The sequence below is a fragment of the Bemisia tabaci genome, chromosome 4, assembly GCF_918797505.1.
Source record: "Bemisia tabaci chromosome 4, PGI_BMITA_v3".
Lineage (NCBI taxonomy): Eukaryota > Metazoa > Arthropoda > Insecta > Hemiptera > Aleyrodidae > Bemisia > Bemisia tabaci.
This window is the reverse complement of record NC_092796.1, coordinates 46,468,802-46,486,020: the sequence shown is the minus strand read 5'-3', so window position 1 is coordinate 46,486,020 and position 17,219 is coordinate 46,468,802. Positions and strand designations below refer to the sequence as shown.

The following is a 17,219-nucleotide window of genomic DNA, read 5'->3' as shown; positions in this document are numbered from 1 at the left end:
TTCCTTGAATTAATTCCGATTTCCAAAATTTCTGAGGGCGATTCCGATTTTTTCAAAAGTTTCGGAAAAATATTCCCGGAAATAATTCCGATTTCCAAAATTTCTGAGAGCAATTCCGATTTTTTCGAAAGTTCCGGAAAAATATTCTGAGATACCCCCGGATTCGGTTCCAAAGATGGTCTAATTTGAGAGACAAATGAAAACATCTTCGATCAGATAATCGGTCAAACTTACGAAAAACCCTGAAATTTCGAGAAACTTCCAAAAATAGCTAGAAATTCCGGGATATTTCGGGAATTTTGAAGATTCCAAGCAGGTGTAGCTCCGAGATATTGCATGAGCTCTGAAATTTGGAATTCATTCTGGGAAACAGGGCCGGATTTAGGGGGTGGCCATATGGGCCGCGGCCCATGGGGGCAAATTTAGAGCAAATTTTGCAGTTTTTTTAAATGTAGGTTCAAAAAAAATTTGGATTTGAAAAACAATTATAAACGAGAAAAGGCGACAAAATCTCCCATTTCCTAAGAGTATAGTAATTTCTAATTTTGTCGTCTTTCAGTGATACAAGAGACAGCACCTTTAATTAGTCGAGTTAAGAGAGAAACCAAACACGCAATTTGGCCAGGAACGGCACGACTGAGAGAGAAATGATGACGAGGACTTGAGATGAAAAGGAGAAGCCCTTGGCGCGGCGGTCGGCATGTAAGGGCCTACAAGACTGCATGAATACTTCACGCATTGCGTCAAACACAATGAGATCAGCAGCGGTCGGCGTGAAACGCATAGCGCCTACAAGACTGCACGAATACTTCACGCACTGCGTCAAACACAGTGCGTTCAGCAGCGGTCGGTGTGAAACGTATAGCGCCTACAAGACTGCATGAATACTTAACGCATTGCGCCAGACACGGCGCGGCGGCGGAAGTTAAAATTATTAAACCAAATATATGTTTGTTGTTTCACAATTTTGTCGTTCATTTCTTACAAATGGAAGGTCTTGACCACACAGAGATAGGTTCACGAAACTTAACTTTCGTGCAAGTTTCGTGAACTTTTGCTAGTAGTGTTGACAGGGCTTTCGCAAAAAATGTGCCCAACACGAGTAAACGGGTCACATGCGCCCCTCCGGCACGTTTACTTGATGATTTTTATTGAAGTTTCAGAACGAATGAGAAGGGGGCGGCAAAATACAGGCGGCCCCTGGGCGGCAAGTACGTAAATCCAGCCCTGCCGGGAAATGGTAGCACTGTCAAGTTTTGGATCGAGAATCCCGCCACCCCGCGTTTAAAAGAAATCTTAATTTATTTATAAATATATATTTTTGGGATTTATATTGAAAACAGAGGAGTCCGTGCCTCCCTTGCCGTAAAGTCCTGTCCAAACTTTGGCAGTTGCCAAAAAGTATTCCATTTGACCTAAGAATACTCTACAGCTTCAGCTCGAAAAAGTAATCAGGATTGTGCAGACCACACCATATAAATAATAGATACTCATGATTTCAATTCAATTCGATGAAAATCTATATCCTCGTCTTTTGCATCTAGGAATACTAGAGAGTCTCATTTATTGTATACGCAATAAGAAGACAAGAAACAATTTTCAAGTGATCTGCGCGTGGGCTAGAAGTCGATGCATTGGATAATTTTTCCGAGCTAGTCCACTCTCGGAAGCATAAACTGCACAAGTAAGCATGTTATCAAATAACCTACATAAGTCCAGTGCTCAAGTGCGATGTGCGATCTGTGATTTGCCCGGCTGCCCGGAGCTTTCCCCCTACCGTGCAATTTCCAGTCCTACCTACTAGGCAGTGTGCCAGTCGCTTGCCAAGTCGCTCGAAAGCCTATCGCTACTGGGTATGAGTATGTGGTGGTTTTCCGCGGTTAGGCAATCGTGGGCCAGTAACCGTTCAGTTCTCATCTGTTCGGAAGCGAATTCAGTTCTGATCTCGACCCTCACCGACCATCGGCCGTTGCGTAATGAACCGCGTCGAGGATCGGTGAATGCTCACCGATGAAGCTCGAACGGTCAAGGTATAGTCCCTTCCATATCGCACCACCCAAGGACCTTCACGGCGGGAGAAAGTCAGAAGAACTTTGAGGTTGTCACGAGTGGACCCATGGCGTTGGGAGTCAATCGGTTAAGCTATTTTCTTTGGACTTACTTGGAGACGCTCATTACAGAATGCAATTTTGAAGGCATTTTCATTATTCAGAGGGGTATTAACACTGTTTCAAATGAACTGTCAACACGGAATTAAATATGTCACCTAAAAAAAGAATACATGGCGAGGTGAATGACTCCAGTTGCGGTGAAATCCACTGCATTCGAGTGAAGTATGAGCGCATAAGACAAGTGTACCGCCAGGAATGAGGGGGCTCTCTTCACCACGAGGGGTGACTCGTCTGTAAATTGCCACCCTGGCATATAGACAGAGACACGCCGTCAACGTTCCGAGCTCAAGCAAATCTAAAGGCTGAAAGTTCCGGGTGTAGCATCCGGAGCAGTCGAAGCTACAATTCCGTAGCACCCGGAACTTTCAGCCTTTGAGCCCGGGACGGATGGCACTGCTATATAGCCCGTAACTTTTTTTTCGGTTCACTTCATTCAACCTCGAAGAATTTAAGCCACACATTATTTTGATTAGCACTGGGTATAGTACATCTATGAACTCCCACAACTTAAACAGTGTAAGTAAAATGTATTAGTGCCGAAGAATCGTTATATCGCCTGTACATTTGAGGGAATCAAGAATTCATGAGAAAAGTGGATCAGTTGACGGGAGAAGGCCCTTTTTGACCATAAAGAGTGAATCCATCTCGAATTCATGTAACTCCGAGTGGTTGGAAATACGCACTGTTTCAATTCGTATGGAATGGGGCGATTATAAACTGGACCGAGTTTAACATAAAGGAACCAAACCATATCAGCTAACGCCAACTTTAATTGGGCAATTAAATTTTTTACGAGAGAACGTTTGTTCGGATTTCTTTGAAATTTTTAAGGAATTTGCTTCGTACCATGGAGAATTTTCACTGAGATTTGCAGGAAAATCCGCACAACCGTTTTCATGTAAAAAATTAAATTGCCCAATTAAATTTGGCAATAGCTGATGTGGCTTGGTTCCTTTCTGTTTAGCGCGGTCCAACTAGAAATAGTGATGAAATGAAGTCCCAGATTTTGAGCAGTGAGCAAAGAGGATCAGGCTGTGGAGTTTACAGATGGGTGCGCGAGAAGAGAGTATGAGAGGCGGCATATTTTCAGCTAAGCGATACCACAATCGGCAGCCGCCTTCCCGCACTAATCCATCCGATAACCTCCTCATACGAGGAGCCTTTTCTCACTGTTCATCTTCCACGGGACAAACGCGGTTTAAGCAAACGTCGCGAGTGCAACGGTGACCCAGTCCGCCAGACGCAAAGCTGCTTGAAACCGTCGCCGTTGTGTCGCGAACTCCACGCGAGTTGCAGGCTCCGGCGCACAGAGGAGGATTTTGCAAAATTAACGCACGCAAAAGGCCACTAGACAAGGTTTGAACTGATAAAAAATCTCAAACACGTCTACTCATAGAAATCTCACGTTAAAAACACTAGAAAAAAAACACATTTGATCTAGATTCCAGACTTTTAAAAACATCGACAAGAAAAAATACTCTTGATTCAATCGGATTTTTGCTTAAATCAAGAACCAAGCCTCTTAATTTGAGCGGATTTCCTTTTAGTTTTAGCATAAATCTGATTGAATCAAGAGTATTTTTTCTTGTCAATGTTTTCAAGAGTCTAGACTCTAGATCCAATGTGGTTTTTTTTTTTCGAGTGAATGATTCACACAACGGGGAGTTCGGAAATCGAATCGGATGTCAAATGGACGTTATAAAATACAAATGACGTCATGTGTATTCCCTCTTTTGTCCAAAGTTAGTCGGGAACATTGATAGCTTCTTCAGAAGTTATAGACTTCCTGTTGGGTGATTTAGTTTCCTCGTGCTCTTTAAAGAGAAATTCTTTAACAAGCGCAAATTGTTTCCAGAATTCCAAAACAAGTTAAAACACACGTTGATAGGTTTAATGAATATCTTAAAAACGGCATCTATTGGGCAACACGGGCTCAGGACGTTGCATCCACCTGCGATGAGTGAACAGATTGGCCCAGATATTCCGGACCACATTTCACCAAAAACTGCTGTTTGTCAAACCGCCGTCAACACCTACCAAGCGGCGAGTAGGCCTTCGGCCGTGCTCGGCAATCTTCGTAGCCAATCAGGTTGCCGCTCGCCGCCCGTAATCTCGAAGATGGTTCGGCTCCCCACACCACCCTCCTACACTTTCCAAATTTTGGCATTCGGTCTGATTCTCTTTTCCTCTTTTCCGTAATTAATAACAATAAAAAATTCATCTAGTCATTTCTTAGCGGCACCTTGTCCAATTTGTGCCTAGAGCCTCTACAACTTTGCAAGTTTGGACGTTACCTTTTGAACATTTCATCCCTTCCCTTTGAATACAAATACACTTCACACATCACACGGGACTTTTGTCTGCATATTATTTACTTGGCTTTATTCGCAAAGGATCTTACAATAAGAAAATTCTTTCGATAACTTATTGGGGATGGTCAAGTTACCAATTAGAGCCCACCATTCCATGCCATTATTATTACAGGACAAGGTTTCTTACCTATAATTTGATGGGCATCGTGAGAATAATAGATAACCACAGTAATTTGATCCGTGCCTTAAAAAATGAGCTGCTGGTGGCAGAACCATCTTGGTGATGTTCATTAGGAATTTTAGACCTTATTCTATTTTTTCAGCAGACGAACCTCACATGTTTACTTGTAAAGTCTTGCTTCATTTTCCTTGAGTTCTAATTAGTTTAATGCCAAACAACAAGAAAATTCATGGAGAAACATGCCTTAAAGGTGATAGTTCCCCCTCATACTTACTGTCAGAGTTCCGATGGAAAAAATTTTGTTGTCATAGGTAAATACGGTTTCCATTCCTTCTTCAGCTGCTAATAGACAACTATGCAGGTTTGCTGGAGAAGTTGGTGACTGCTAGGATTGTTAATTGGTATCTCCGAAGTCTGGTTGTTATAGCTACTTTTGAAGCATTGGCTTCAGCGCAACGCAAAACCAGAACCTTGGAGAGACCAGAGAACATCCATAAGAAAGTAAGTGAGGAGCAAGGTACCTATCATTGTGCGTCCATCTAGTTTTCACAACTACCGTTACTAGAGATTTAGGATTCAGATTTGCACATCAACCAATAAGTTTTTCACCCCATCATTTTGAGATAGAGGCTGCCATGCAAGGCGCAGCCAGGTAGTCCAATGCTCATGGCAAGGTGCAGCCAGGTGCCAGGTAGTCCAATGCTCATGCCACTCATCAACACAAATATTATCCTAACTCACTGCAAAATGGCTTGTTTCTTCTCTAACAATGGAACCGGTAAATGTTACTTTAGACGCGCAGGAAACTTCTTTGGTCGAGATGAAGAAAAGAAACGTAAATGAAGAAATGAGTCCGGAACATCTCGACCAGGTACAGGCCGCTTTGTTTACGTTAGGAGTCCGGAGTATCTCGCTGCAATTTCACTTGAAACCACAATGAACAGATCAACGCGGTAACTGATATCAGATTTTACGAAATGGATAGATGGATGCGGACAAAAGTTCTTTCGTCGAGGTGAAGAAACGATAACGCTGAGAAAATTAGTCTGGAACATCTCGATCGCTTCGCTTTGTTTATGTCCGGACTATGTCGCCGTTTGTTTGTTTACATTAGGAGCGAGTTTGACACCGATGACAGCTTTTGGTCTTTGATGAGAATTTGGTCTGGAATATCTGGGCCAAACGCAAAAACCACCTGCGATGCATCCATCTAGCCGTTAGGTTAGGTTAGGTTAGGTTAGGTTAGATTGGGTTAAGTTAGGTTAGGAAGTTAGATGAGGGTGGATCAAAGACATAAAGACGGAGTGCTCGTATCTAAAAGCACGGGAAAAAAGTGAAGCCTGGTTTGGCGCTGGGTGCTTGTGTGAGTGTGTAAATGAGCGCGGGAATCCATGGCGGCAAACGGAAATTTGATTTGAACTTGTCCTCTTGATTTTTCCTTATTTCTTCTTCTAAACGTGTTTTAAATGCCTAAAACGATTATATTAAGAAAGTTCGGTCTGCGTCCTAATATAATACACCTACTTCTGCTCAGTAACAGGCAGTAATCTCAGATAAAGTTAGTTTTTCTTCTGCTCATGGTGGTTCTGCAGGTTCAAACAGGCCGTTACAGTGCTAGATGACCGTTACTCCCAAATGAAATTAATCGGTCGACGACGGACCAAAACTAACCTAAAGTTAAAAAAATATGAGTGTGTACCTGAATTTGGGCAAAAATCAACCTAAAATACTTTGTTTCCGCAATTTTATTTATTAGTTCCCGCCCTACATTTGAATTCAAACTTGTCCCGATTTCGCCGCCAATCCTCTAGCCAATAGTAGGTAGAGGTGATTGAAAAGAAGCTCTAGAAGCTTCATTTTTTGCTTCTAGCCCTCCGTCTTTATGTCTTTGGGGTGGATGCATCGCAGGTGGATGCAATGCCACGCACTCGGCAAACACTTCGAACCTATTTTAGATTCTGTAATTGTTCACGCTATTTATCTCATCAGTATCGATGGGTGGAAGAAGGCACCAAAGAACAGCCTTTCTCTAGCGATTATTAATGAGTTTTTGTCACTTATTGGTTTTGAATAGTTTTCTTTCATAATGCAGTAGCTATTCTCGACCAAATGCTTGTTTTCCTGTTAAACTATTCTGAGAAACTACATCCTTAGCTACCTCCTTCAAAAAGTTCAGTGATTTACCGAATAGAAAAATAGATAATTGAAATAATTGTTTTAGTCTTATGAGCACTTGTACACAGTTTCATCGAACAGTTTTACACACAAGTGTAAGGAAAGACAAGCTTAATGCTGTTGAACTTGGCTTGGCAGATTGGAGCTCGCATCTATTCAAAATGATAGCAATAGGATAAAATCCAGGAATGTAGTCAGACACTCCACTTAGCGGAAGGGTGACGGACGGCGAACCAAGCAGGAATCCGCCAACAGGATCCTCGCGTCACACTGACATTATTCTGAAATCGAATTATACCAGTATGCCTCCTCCCTCCTTCTCTATCCGAGTCCTGTGCCAATTCACTCTCCTTCTCCCACGTGCAATATTTGGAACTCAAGCTATCCTCACAATAACTGAGTCTAAACTGAAATATCTGGGTGTTAGACACCCAGATTTTCAGCCTTTTTTTTAAAGCTCTAGACAGAGATGAAGTATTTTATACGTTACAATTTAAAGAAAATAAAAAATTTTTTTCGAAGATTTTATCAATGTATGCCTGAATATAAAAGAGGCACAAAAAAAAAACTTGAGGGTTCCAAAGTAAGTTCTATTAACAGCTCAATCTGTAATAAAAACTGCAGAAAATACACTGCATAGATGCTCAAGGAGATTGAAATAACCTGAAATATTACGGATATAATATCTTTTTCAACCCACTTATACCAGAAATAAGTTGGAATTAAAATTTTTCTGCAGGTTATCGATCAATTAATAATAAAAAGTTGATGTTATGATTAATTTGAGTGGAATTTAAGGAAATTTGTTTCGCAAACGTGAGCTGCCTTGACGAATGCACTCACCAAACTGCTGAAAGAAAAACTATTCGTTGGTTATTGTCGGCAAAACTGATTTATGTTTCCCATACAGAGAGTAACCCGAGAGCAGCTTTTGCCTAGATCAATGTCTGGATTACCAGTGCGAGAATTCTGAAATCTTTAGTCTGTGGCTGCGCGTCTAAATTGAAAAGTCATGCGCTCTGTACGGTATGCGCTCTGTACGGTATGCGCTCAAACGCGAAAACATTTGATGGATCTCTATGTTTTTTATTTAGCTCTGAAGATCTATCAAATAGCCATATGACATGGAATCAACCTTTAATAACGTAATTCGAATACTTTCGTCGGGTGTTTCCAACTTTCCTTTTTTTCTAACGTTGCGTTAAAGTCACCTGATGAAATGAGCTCATTGTCTATGAAGTTACATTTATTATGCCTTTTACAATTTTAAGAGCTTATGCATGCTCAAAATGAAGATTTTATTTGCCAAGTGTTTTCTAAAAATCTGAGTTATTTCTTCACCGATTGATTAGTAAAGCAGGTAATGAGAGTTTGTGCCGCGATAGCTAAGAGGTGGCTATGACCTCCATTCTGTAATAATGATGTGATAATTTTGCCTCTAAAATAAGAAGTAATAACTCTGATTACAACTTAATGACATTTTAGTTTTTTAATCAAACAAAAAAATTCTGGGCCTCCCATCTACAAAATATCCATAATTTTCATTATCTCAATTTTGCCATGTGCTAATTTTGTAGAGTTATACCTAATACAACAGAAAAAAGCATATCTTTCATTCAAGTAAATTTGCACCTAAACCTAAAAGCCCCTTTGTTTTAGAATTGATTTTGTACTAGCTGGAATACACTTAAAAAAATTTTAAAATTCATGTCAGAGATCGCTGTCTCAGGGCAAAATCTAGGATGAGTCTGATGAAATCAAGTCTGAAATCCCACACTTTATATGGGAATTCTTTACCCCAGCTGTTCAGAATTCTTGGATACATTTTTTCATGAACCTTGGACCGCATAGATAGCCACTTAAAACTTGGCTCAGCTAGAAATGCAGTTTTGCTTCTTCCGACGACGGTCAGCGAAGAATTGTGATGGTGAGTTTAACCGTTGACCCCAGCCGTGATCTCAGCGGTGCCTGGTAAACCGGTCCCCCTTTTAATCTCCGCTCGACGTGTCTGAACTCTGAATTCGCTTTTTAGCCGTTTCCGGTTCAAATCTCGGCATGGTTCCGTTTTTTAAGGTCCCTACCTCCACGCTTGGATTTCGTTTTCATCCCACAAAATTTGCTGTCAAAGATGTCAGGCTGCTTGAATTTATCAATCAAAAATATTAGGCAGCGCATCATGCTGTCTAAGAGTCTACTCAAATCAATCATTGAACTCCTGCTCTTAATCTGTGAGGTTTAATAACAAAATGGCAAAGAGTCCAGGTCTAAAATGGGCTCATCAAAAGCGACTAAAGGCTATTCCTCTTCCCCTAAAATGTTTCAAATATGACAAAAATTATCAACGTCACTGGTGGAAATTTTGACAGCATGCCACTTGGATTGCCCTTTGAAAGAGTAGCTTCCTTTCTTACAAGAAAAACTTCTAATCTTTGCCAGAAATGTTCTTTTGCCGATTTGTAAATGGGCAGACATCGAAGAATTTGTGTACACAGTAATTTTTCAAACAAACGATTTTGGTCTTAATCATCAGGATTTTCGTTCTTGAGAATTTTAAGCATCGTCGGATACAGCTTTGGCCGATGTATTACTACGAATTTATAAACCTACCGTTTGAAAACTATTTTGTTTACTGATTCCTGTTATACATTAAGTACTATTAAAACGCAGCTTCACCAACCACGAGACGCCAAAACACGGGGATTGTTAATAGTTTGCAGAAGTAAAAGTCCTCCATTCAAATTCCTAAACTTCGCAGTTTCAAAGTAAATTGAAGTCGTGCAGCATGACTATTACCATTGAGGTATCTAATAGAATTGCAAAGACTCAGGAGCTGTAAAACTAATTTACAATGAACCCTCAAGCATTGATTCCCACTCTAGGTTTACAACTGCTGGCCGTCTATAAACCAATCAGACTGATTTACAGCGGACGCGTGAGCTTACAACTTCCTTTGCGAAGAAAGAAAAAGCCGTGCCGGTGAGCTCTTCCTAGGTAGCAGGTCTCTGCCTCACAACAATGAAGACAGTATCCAGTATCCTCGCCAGAAACTACATCCATCGTGTGTGAGGTTTTTCATTCATTCTAGCTCGAACGTTCCTAACGTTCCTTCAAAATTTCAGTACAATCAATTTTGTCACTAATGAATCTCTTGGTCGTGAAAGTAAAATGCTTCTAAAAGAAAGTATATTTTCAAAACGGCAGGACTTTTCACCTGTTCGCTATCGGAACGCCCTAAAAAAAGCGGAGGAAGAAAGTGGAGTGACAAACTGAAGCACAATGATGGGCAGTTTGAAGAGTATTTAGAGACCTATTTTATCAAGAAGCATCTAACAAGCGAGGTATATCGACGGTGTAAGTCGGAAATCACACAACTCGTTTGCGGTGCCTGAAAACCTCCGCATCCATGTTTTTATTTTAAAGGAGAACAAATTGACATCATTCCTTGAAGTTTTTGAAGAATTTTCTTCGCACAGAGAAGAAAAATCACGGCAGTTTTAAGGAATCGCCGTTGAGTGGTTTTCCGTTTAAAAAATAAATTATGACAGGAAGTCTACGACCGCAGTCGCAAACCGAGTTACGTGGTTGCCGACTTACACCGTCGATGTGTGAAAATAATAGTAGGCCGGAGCGCGACTCCGCGCGTTCGAGGGCAAAAACTACCAGAGCGCCTTCATCTTTTTCCGTATGCAACGCGGACATCCCTTGAGCACGAATAGTTGCATCAACACGTTAGTGTTTAATTCTTTTTCTCATAGTAAATTGTTGATGGTGATACTTTAATCTCGTGAGCTTTAAATTTACCAGTTCTATATGCATGCGATGGAAGTAAGAATGAACCTAGAGTTATTTCTGTTATACATACATTTAGTTTAAAACCCGGAGAGGGTCAAAACAGTCAAATTCTTCATGACAGGTTGACGGCTGATACTGAGCAAAACCCGAGAAATCTTTTTTTTTCTTATCCAGTATTTTCTCGAAATTTTCAGTCACCTTGAGTTTTTACGGCGGGTCAATGGAAAAAAGGGGGAAAGCTTTAATATGTTCAATTAGAGAAGCACTTAGCTGTTTTCTACGTAGGCTTGTTTTAAGTTCCCCGCAGAAGATGAGTAATGTTTAGTGAAAGAGCCCGCCTCACCAAAATTTCACCCATCGATTTTGAGAAAGGAGCACTATCGTTTAAAAAAAAATGAACGAGTATCGCCCTCCCCTTTTTGATATCAGAAGCATTAAATAAATGTATAACTGATAGATCTATTCTAAATATGTGAGGCCCCTGCCCCCCATCTTGTTGTTGAGCCGATGCGCCATTTGAACGCATTGCCACTAGTATACTAGAATTCTTGCATGAGGCAGATTGAAATCAAAAAGCGCTATCCCCATTGGCTGAGCGCTAAGAATTGAATGCCCAAACTGGCAATCGGTGAGAGGGTTCATACCAAGACATTTGCGAAGTTTTACTCTCTCGCTCCCCTAGGGTAGAGGAAGTATTGTCATCCTGCAAGGGGGAAAAAAAAGTTGAAATTTCATCATTTCCAGACGTTTTTTTTTTTTTTCTCATAAAGCACGGGATAGAAATTAGATAAGTAATCCGATGGTTTCTGCTTATAAGTGGTTTCACCTTATGGTGCGGTAGCAAATTTGATGGGGGAAATTCGGATTTGTGCTTTTCATACTTTAAAACATTAGATTAAAACATCACTCTCCTCGAAATCTCTGGAATGAACTTTGTCTTCGTCTCTCCGACGATGCGACCGGAGAAACGGCTCGCAAAACCGGGGCCATTTTTTGCAACAATTAGTGACGTCGCGGAGCCCGGCGCGCGGAGTCAAATGCCTTTAGAGAGCAATTAAGATGACAATAGTGAAACAGAAGAAGAAAAAAACCTGAGAGAAAAAACTTTCATCCGGATTCGTCTGCCAGCTGCTCGGCAATTTGAATCGCCGTGAACAAAACAATCAGCGGGAATACATTCGAATCGGCATGAGGCGAGAGTGATTGATTTTAATGGCAGACGAGTCTATCTGGGCCGGTCTCCGATTGTCCCGCACCGTGCCTGGGGCTCCACTCAAATAGTCATAACCCAGGTATCGCTATTGCCATTGAGAATTGACTCGTGAGATCAATGGTCTTAAAAACCGAAGATAATTCCATATCGTCAGTAATATGAATAACAACATTTCCCGTATTTAATTGATTTTTGGGAAAAAGAGACGGAGAGCATTTCCTGGAATTGACGCAGTATTGCTACCTTCAATTAATAAATTTGAAAAAAAAATATAGATATTATGAACCATAGGGACAATAACCCGCATGCTGGTCCAGGCATAGGCATTGTCTGATACTTTCTCGGGTGCTTGTCTGAGTGAGACCGACATCGGTGTGCAGACGGTTTATAGCATGGAATTAAAACAAATTTGATCATTTTCTACATAGATTTATCGCTTCTGATAAAAAAGAAGGGAGTTAATTACAGCAATTCAGTTTTATGCGCTTTACCTAACTCTATTCAATTTTATGCGCTTTACCAAAGTCTATTCAATATTGAAAAATGGCCTAAGTTTTTTTCAAAAATGTCTGCGAATTTTCATCATTATTTCGATTATGATAATTTTTAAGGATATGAATTAGAGAGGTCACTGAAAAGTTGAATCATCAAAAAGCTCAATATCTTCACCGCTGAGATTGAAATTGAAAGTCAGTTGAAGTCCAAAATACTTGCTCGATTATACCTCTGAAATTGAGGCTCTGAAAGAGCTGAAAAATGTTGCTTTAGGCTATGTGACGCAAAGCTGTCTATCCGATTGTTTCTCCACTTATCGTTAATCGCTTTACAGATATCTCTCCTGACTTTTCTACAGCAGACCATTTCTGTTTATATCAGTTAAACCAAAACAGTTTTATTTATTTATTTAAACTTTTAATAACTCGCAATAACCGAGAGGAAATCCAAATAATTTTAGAATTTGATCCAAATAAGAGACAAAGGTAACGAAAAAGTCGCAGAGATGGAAGTTGAAATTTGATAATGACTTCCATCCGTCGAATTTTATTAGAAACTGGTCAAACGCGTTCATGATATTTGGTGCGAAACCCGGTCATCGCACGCCTCGAGGTATGAAAAACTATGTAGGTTTGTGACCGAAGGAAGAAAGTGCACTAAAAGACACACGGAGCTTGAGAGATCAATTATACCAATTTCTGTAGAACTCTGGATTTTTTCCTGGAGGAAAAAATGTGACAAAAAAAGATTTCATGATGAAAGTGGTAACACTGTGCTAACTGTGAAGAATGATATTTGACTCCTTTCTCCAGAGCAATCACTGCTTTAATACAGAGAGTTGTTTTCAAGGCTAATTTTAGTCTCGAAGCATATTCTGGTTTTATATGCTCTCTGAACAACGGAAATAATATACAAGAAATTCACGAGGAGAGATTTGATAGAAAAGTAAAAATATTCGCGGATAATTTGTATTGTTATGAAAATTCAGTTAAAGATTACTCCAGTAGAACTTTTGGATACTAAAGCGTACATTCCAGCAAGGGCCAATTGATTCAGTGATAAAAGTTAATCACCTAAAATGTTTTCTCTTTTTGGCTAACTCCGATCGTATTCCGTAATATCAGGATTATTACTGAATTTAGACGGTTGAAAAGACTGAATATTGATAAATTACTTTTCATTTTCAATCGATTTTTCACTTGGATTTTTCACATTTAAGTGCGCTACCTCAAAATAATTTTACTATTCAATCATCCATTCTTTCACGAGGATCAGTTTTTTATCTTCTCTCAGTAAACAGCTTAGAGCTACCTAGAACCTCGTATGAAATTATATTAGTTCGTTTCAAATGTGAGTATATTATAATTAATAGACCTGAAAATAAGGACACCACTCAGCTATCACACCTGCTTCGAAAAAATTGGAGTTGCACATTTTTATTCTAGGGAAGGTAGTACTTATGACTGGGAACAATAAATCTATTTTGACCTATATCGATGGTATCACAAGATGGGGAAAAAACCAAAACATTTTTAAAAGCTGACCTTAACAGCACAACTTTTCCTAGCGGATTTCAGGAATTTTATGATGATTTTCCTCATAAAGGGTTTTTTTGTCCCCCCCCCCCCAAATGATCAGACCTTTAAATATACCTATTCCGATTGCTCTTCAAATCAAATAGTTTGAATCTGGGTGTGTAGGACGGTTCCTTTGCTGGTCGATCCAATTAACGCAGCGGCGGGATAAGTATGAAGACGTCACGCGACTTGATCGAGAAGCATCCAGCAACCGCTAATTAGCGGTATATTCATCCGTTTTCGGCCTCTAACTTCGCATTCTACGTTAACCTTCATTTTTCTCACCACTCATACTAACTGTTGTTCACCTCTGAGAAAAATCATTCATTTAGCCATTTCAAGCATTGGAAAAAAACCACATTGGATCTAGAGTCCAGACTCTTGAAAACATTGACAAGAAAAAATACTCTTGATTCAATCAGATTTAAGCTTAAATCGAAAGGAAATCCGCTCAAATTAAGAGGCTTGGTTCTTGATTTAAGCTTAAATTTGATTGAATCAAGAGTATTTTTCCTTGTCGATGTTTTTGAGAGTCTGGACTCTAGATCCAATGTGTTTTTTCCAGTGAGATTTATATTTGGAGATTTCAGGGATGTGCTGTTTATCCGTATCGGAGGTAGACTCACGAGATCTCGGGAAAATTTCCAAACTGCGGTTGAGTTATTTAACTCGGATGCGTGTGTCAATTTCTCCTCAGGATTCACTTATTATTGTGGTTTTCGGCTTTGTGAAGGAACTTTCCAATGAGTTTTAGTGATGACGGAAACTCCAATTGAAAGGGAAAGAAGATAAACGAAAGCATGTATTAAGAACTTTCATTTTAACTTAAGCTCCTGGCTTAATGAATTATTACTGACTCCTCACTGTCAGTTGAATAATGCTTTTTGTTACCATTCCTTCTGCTTTCCCTCAGCAAGAATGTCTGGAACATTTTCTGTCGCAGTGTGCGTACATAATTTATGTTTTGTTGCACAAAATCCTTCATTATTCACACTGTTTAATGATCGAATTGGGATATCCAATGTGTTAGTTTCATCCACAAAAAGTTGCTTATTTCCGTGTCCGATCGAAAACATTCCTAATGAGCCAATTTTTGTGAAGGGCGATCATGTGGTCGCCCGGTTGACATAAGTGCGTAAACTACACATTTATTGAGATGAGACCGGAAAAGTATTGAATTGTATGAATAACAGGGTTCATTGCTGAGTGTAGTTATACGCCCCTAAGTCGGGTGGACGCCAATATAGATAAACAAACCAATAGAAGTAAATGTACCATGAATAATCGTCAAGCTACAAAAATGCCACTTGAATTTTACTTCTCTGAGGGAGGATCGTTCAAACAGTATTCGCGCTTAAAACACGTGTAATTTCATCTGAATTTGAATGATAATAGAAAGAATATCAATAATAATGCCACTAAACAAAAAACCGTACAATATCTTTCCTATCACTGAGTAAAATATCCCCTCAAATCCTAAAATAACGTGATAAAAGCTCTCGCACCAAGTGACCCCTGGACTGTCCGTAAACCGTTAACTCATGTTTCGAAGCACTTTATCTGTCAAAAAAATCGAAAAAATTTTCAGTATCGCACCGTTCTGCTTCTCTGAGAGGCAACTTACCTTTTATCCTTCATGATGTAATATGAGAAACATCCATGAATACACTGTTTAACTTCGCAAAATATGCTCCCACTATAATTTAGGAACTTATGGACTTGTCAAAGGAATTTCAGGCCACTCAGAAAATTATTTTGCTGCGAAAGTACATCAGCATTGATTAAATTGATAATAGCAGCAGCATTGATTTAATTGATTGATTTAAATTGATTTGATTTAATTGATTTTTTTAATTTTTTTTTTGCTAATTGATTTAATTCGACTTGCGCAGACTTTACTTTTTTTGAGTAGAACTTTTAGATTTACGAGCGCATGAAACGCTTATTTCTCTCTCAAAAGTCACAATTTTTAAAATTTCTAACGAGGCAACCCAGCTCTACCCAAAATTATAAGGGAACATGGGCTGCTATAAAATTCCTCGTGATTTCTAACCCCTTTTGAGGTTCTATTTAAAAATATTTCCAGATATTCGACATAATAATCTGCCTTTTTGGAGCTACATAGATTTTCTCATAATTTTCATCAGCCTGCAGATTTCACGAAAAATTCACGTTTTTAGGTAGAGCAAAAAATCCCAATTGAATCGGTGAGAACGAAAACACACCAACTCGGTAACTCAAAAATACTCTATTTTCATAAAAGACAGTCAATATTCAAAAAAGTCATTGAAATTAGCGCATCTGTGCCAACATGAGCCTTTAAAGTGTCCCTAAGTACTTATCCTCCGGCGCCAAAAATCTTTTTTTCTTAGATTAACCTCTTCATCACCTACTGTGCAGTTTTGTGTGCGTTTTGATTATTTTCATTTTCTCGAGTTGGTGTGTTTTCGTTCTCACTGATTCAATTCTCAACCTTGAACTTAAATTAGACCAACCTAAAATATAGATACGTACAAAAGTGCAAATCCTCGTCCTGATCCTATTCAGCGGAGACACGGCCGTGGGGGCCTAAGAAAATCCATTTCCACTGAACTTCACCATCACTGTCACAAACACTCGCGCACGGGGGGCGGGGGTTGGAGGGCTCGCATCTTGCCCCCTAGACCTCGGGCACTGGGGTTGCTGGGGGATGGGAGCGGATTCCGACACTGGGGGATTCTGGAATCGGGGGTTTCCCGGCGGCGGCTATGCGGATAGCGCGGAACTGAGGATGTTGCGGTGGGTGATCGGTGCACGGAACCGGTGTGCCAAAGTGAGAGTGCTGCGCGCGGGCATTGACCAAAAGAAACGGAGGTCCGCCACGCCGTCCTTCCAAGCTCCGCCGCCAGGAGCGCTTCCTTCCGCTGCGGCCTCTTCCTTTCCAAAGCTGGGCTTGCGCCCCCCTCCCCCTCCCCCCGGTCATCCCTCGGAACCCGGTGGGCCGGAGTTTGAATCGAAGTGGATCGGGACGATAAATCTCACAAAATAGGGCGCTTTGAATTAGGCACGAGACAAGGTACGAATTTGTTTTTCTTATTTCTTTTTTTTTACGTAGTATTACGTCTTTTTGTACTATGTTTGGGGGCTCTTTTTCCGAATTTTACAGTCGAACAGGAATTTTCCGAAATTTACAGTCAAAAAATATGTTTAACTCCTATTGCAACTTTCCAAATTTTCGCTCTTTTTCACTGTTTTTAAAAAATTCTCAACGAACACTTTTTAAACACGGATGATATCAAGCCAAAGGTACTTGAATTTATTATT

At 40.0% G+C, this 17,219-nt stretch overlaps 1 protein-coding gene across 3 annotated transcripts in view; it reads right to left on the bottom strand.

Annotated features, from left to right (window-relative positions):
- The window catches only part of Osi17 (DUF1676 domain-containing protein Osi17), a 91,490-nt gene extending 74,640 nt beyond the window's left edge, over nt 1-16,850 (bottom strand). For 2 of the 3 annotated variants that reach the window (XM_072299948.1, XM_072299947.1), the window contains exon 1: nt 16,431-16,850. The gene's annotated coding sequence lies outside the window, so the exon portion shown is untranslated. The remainder of the gene's footprint in view (nt 1-16,430) is intronic. The other variant, XM_072299946.1, reaches the window with a different exon arrangement.
- Nucleotides 16,851-17,219: the final 369 nt, after the last annotated feature.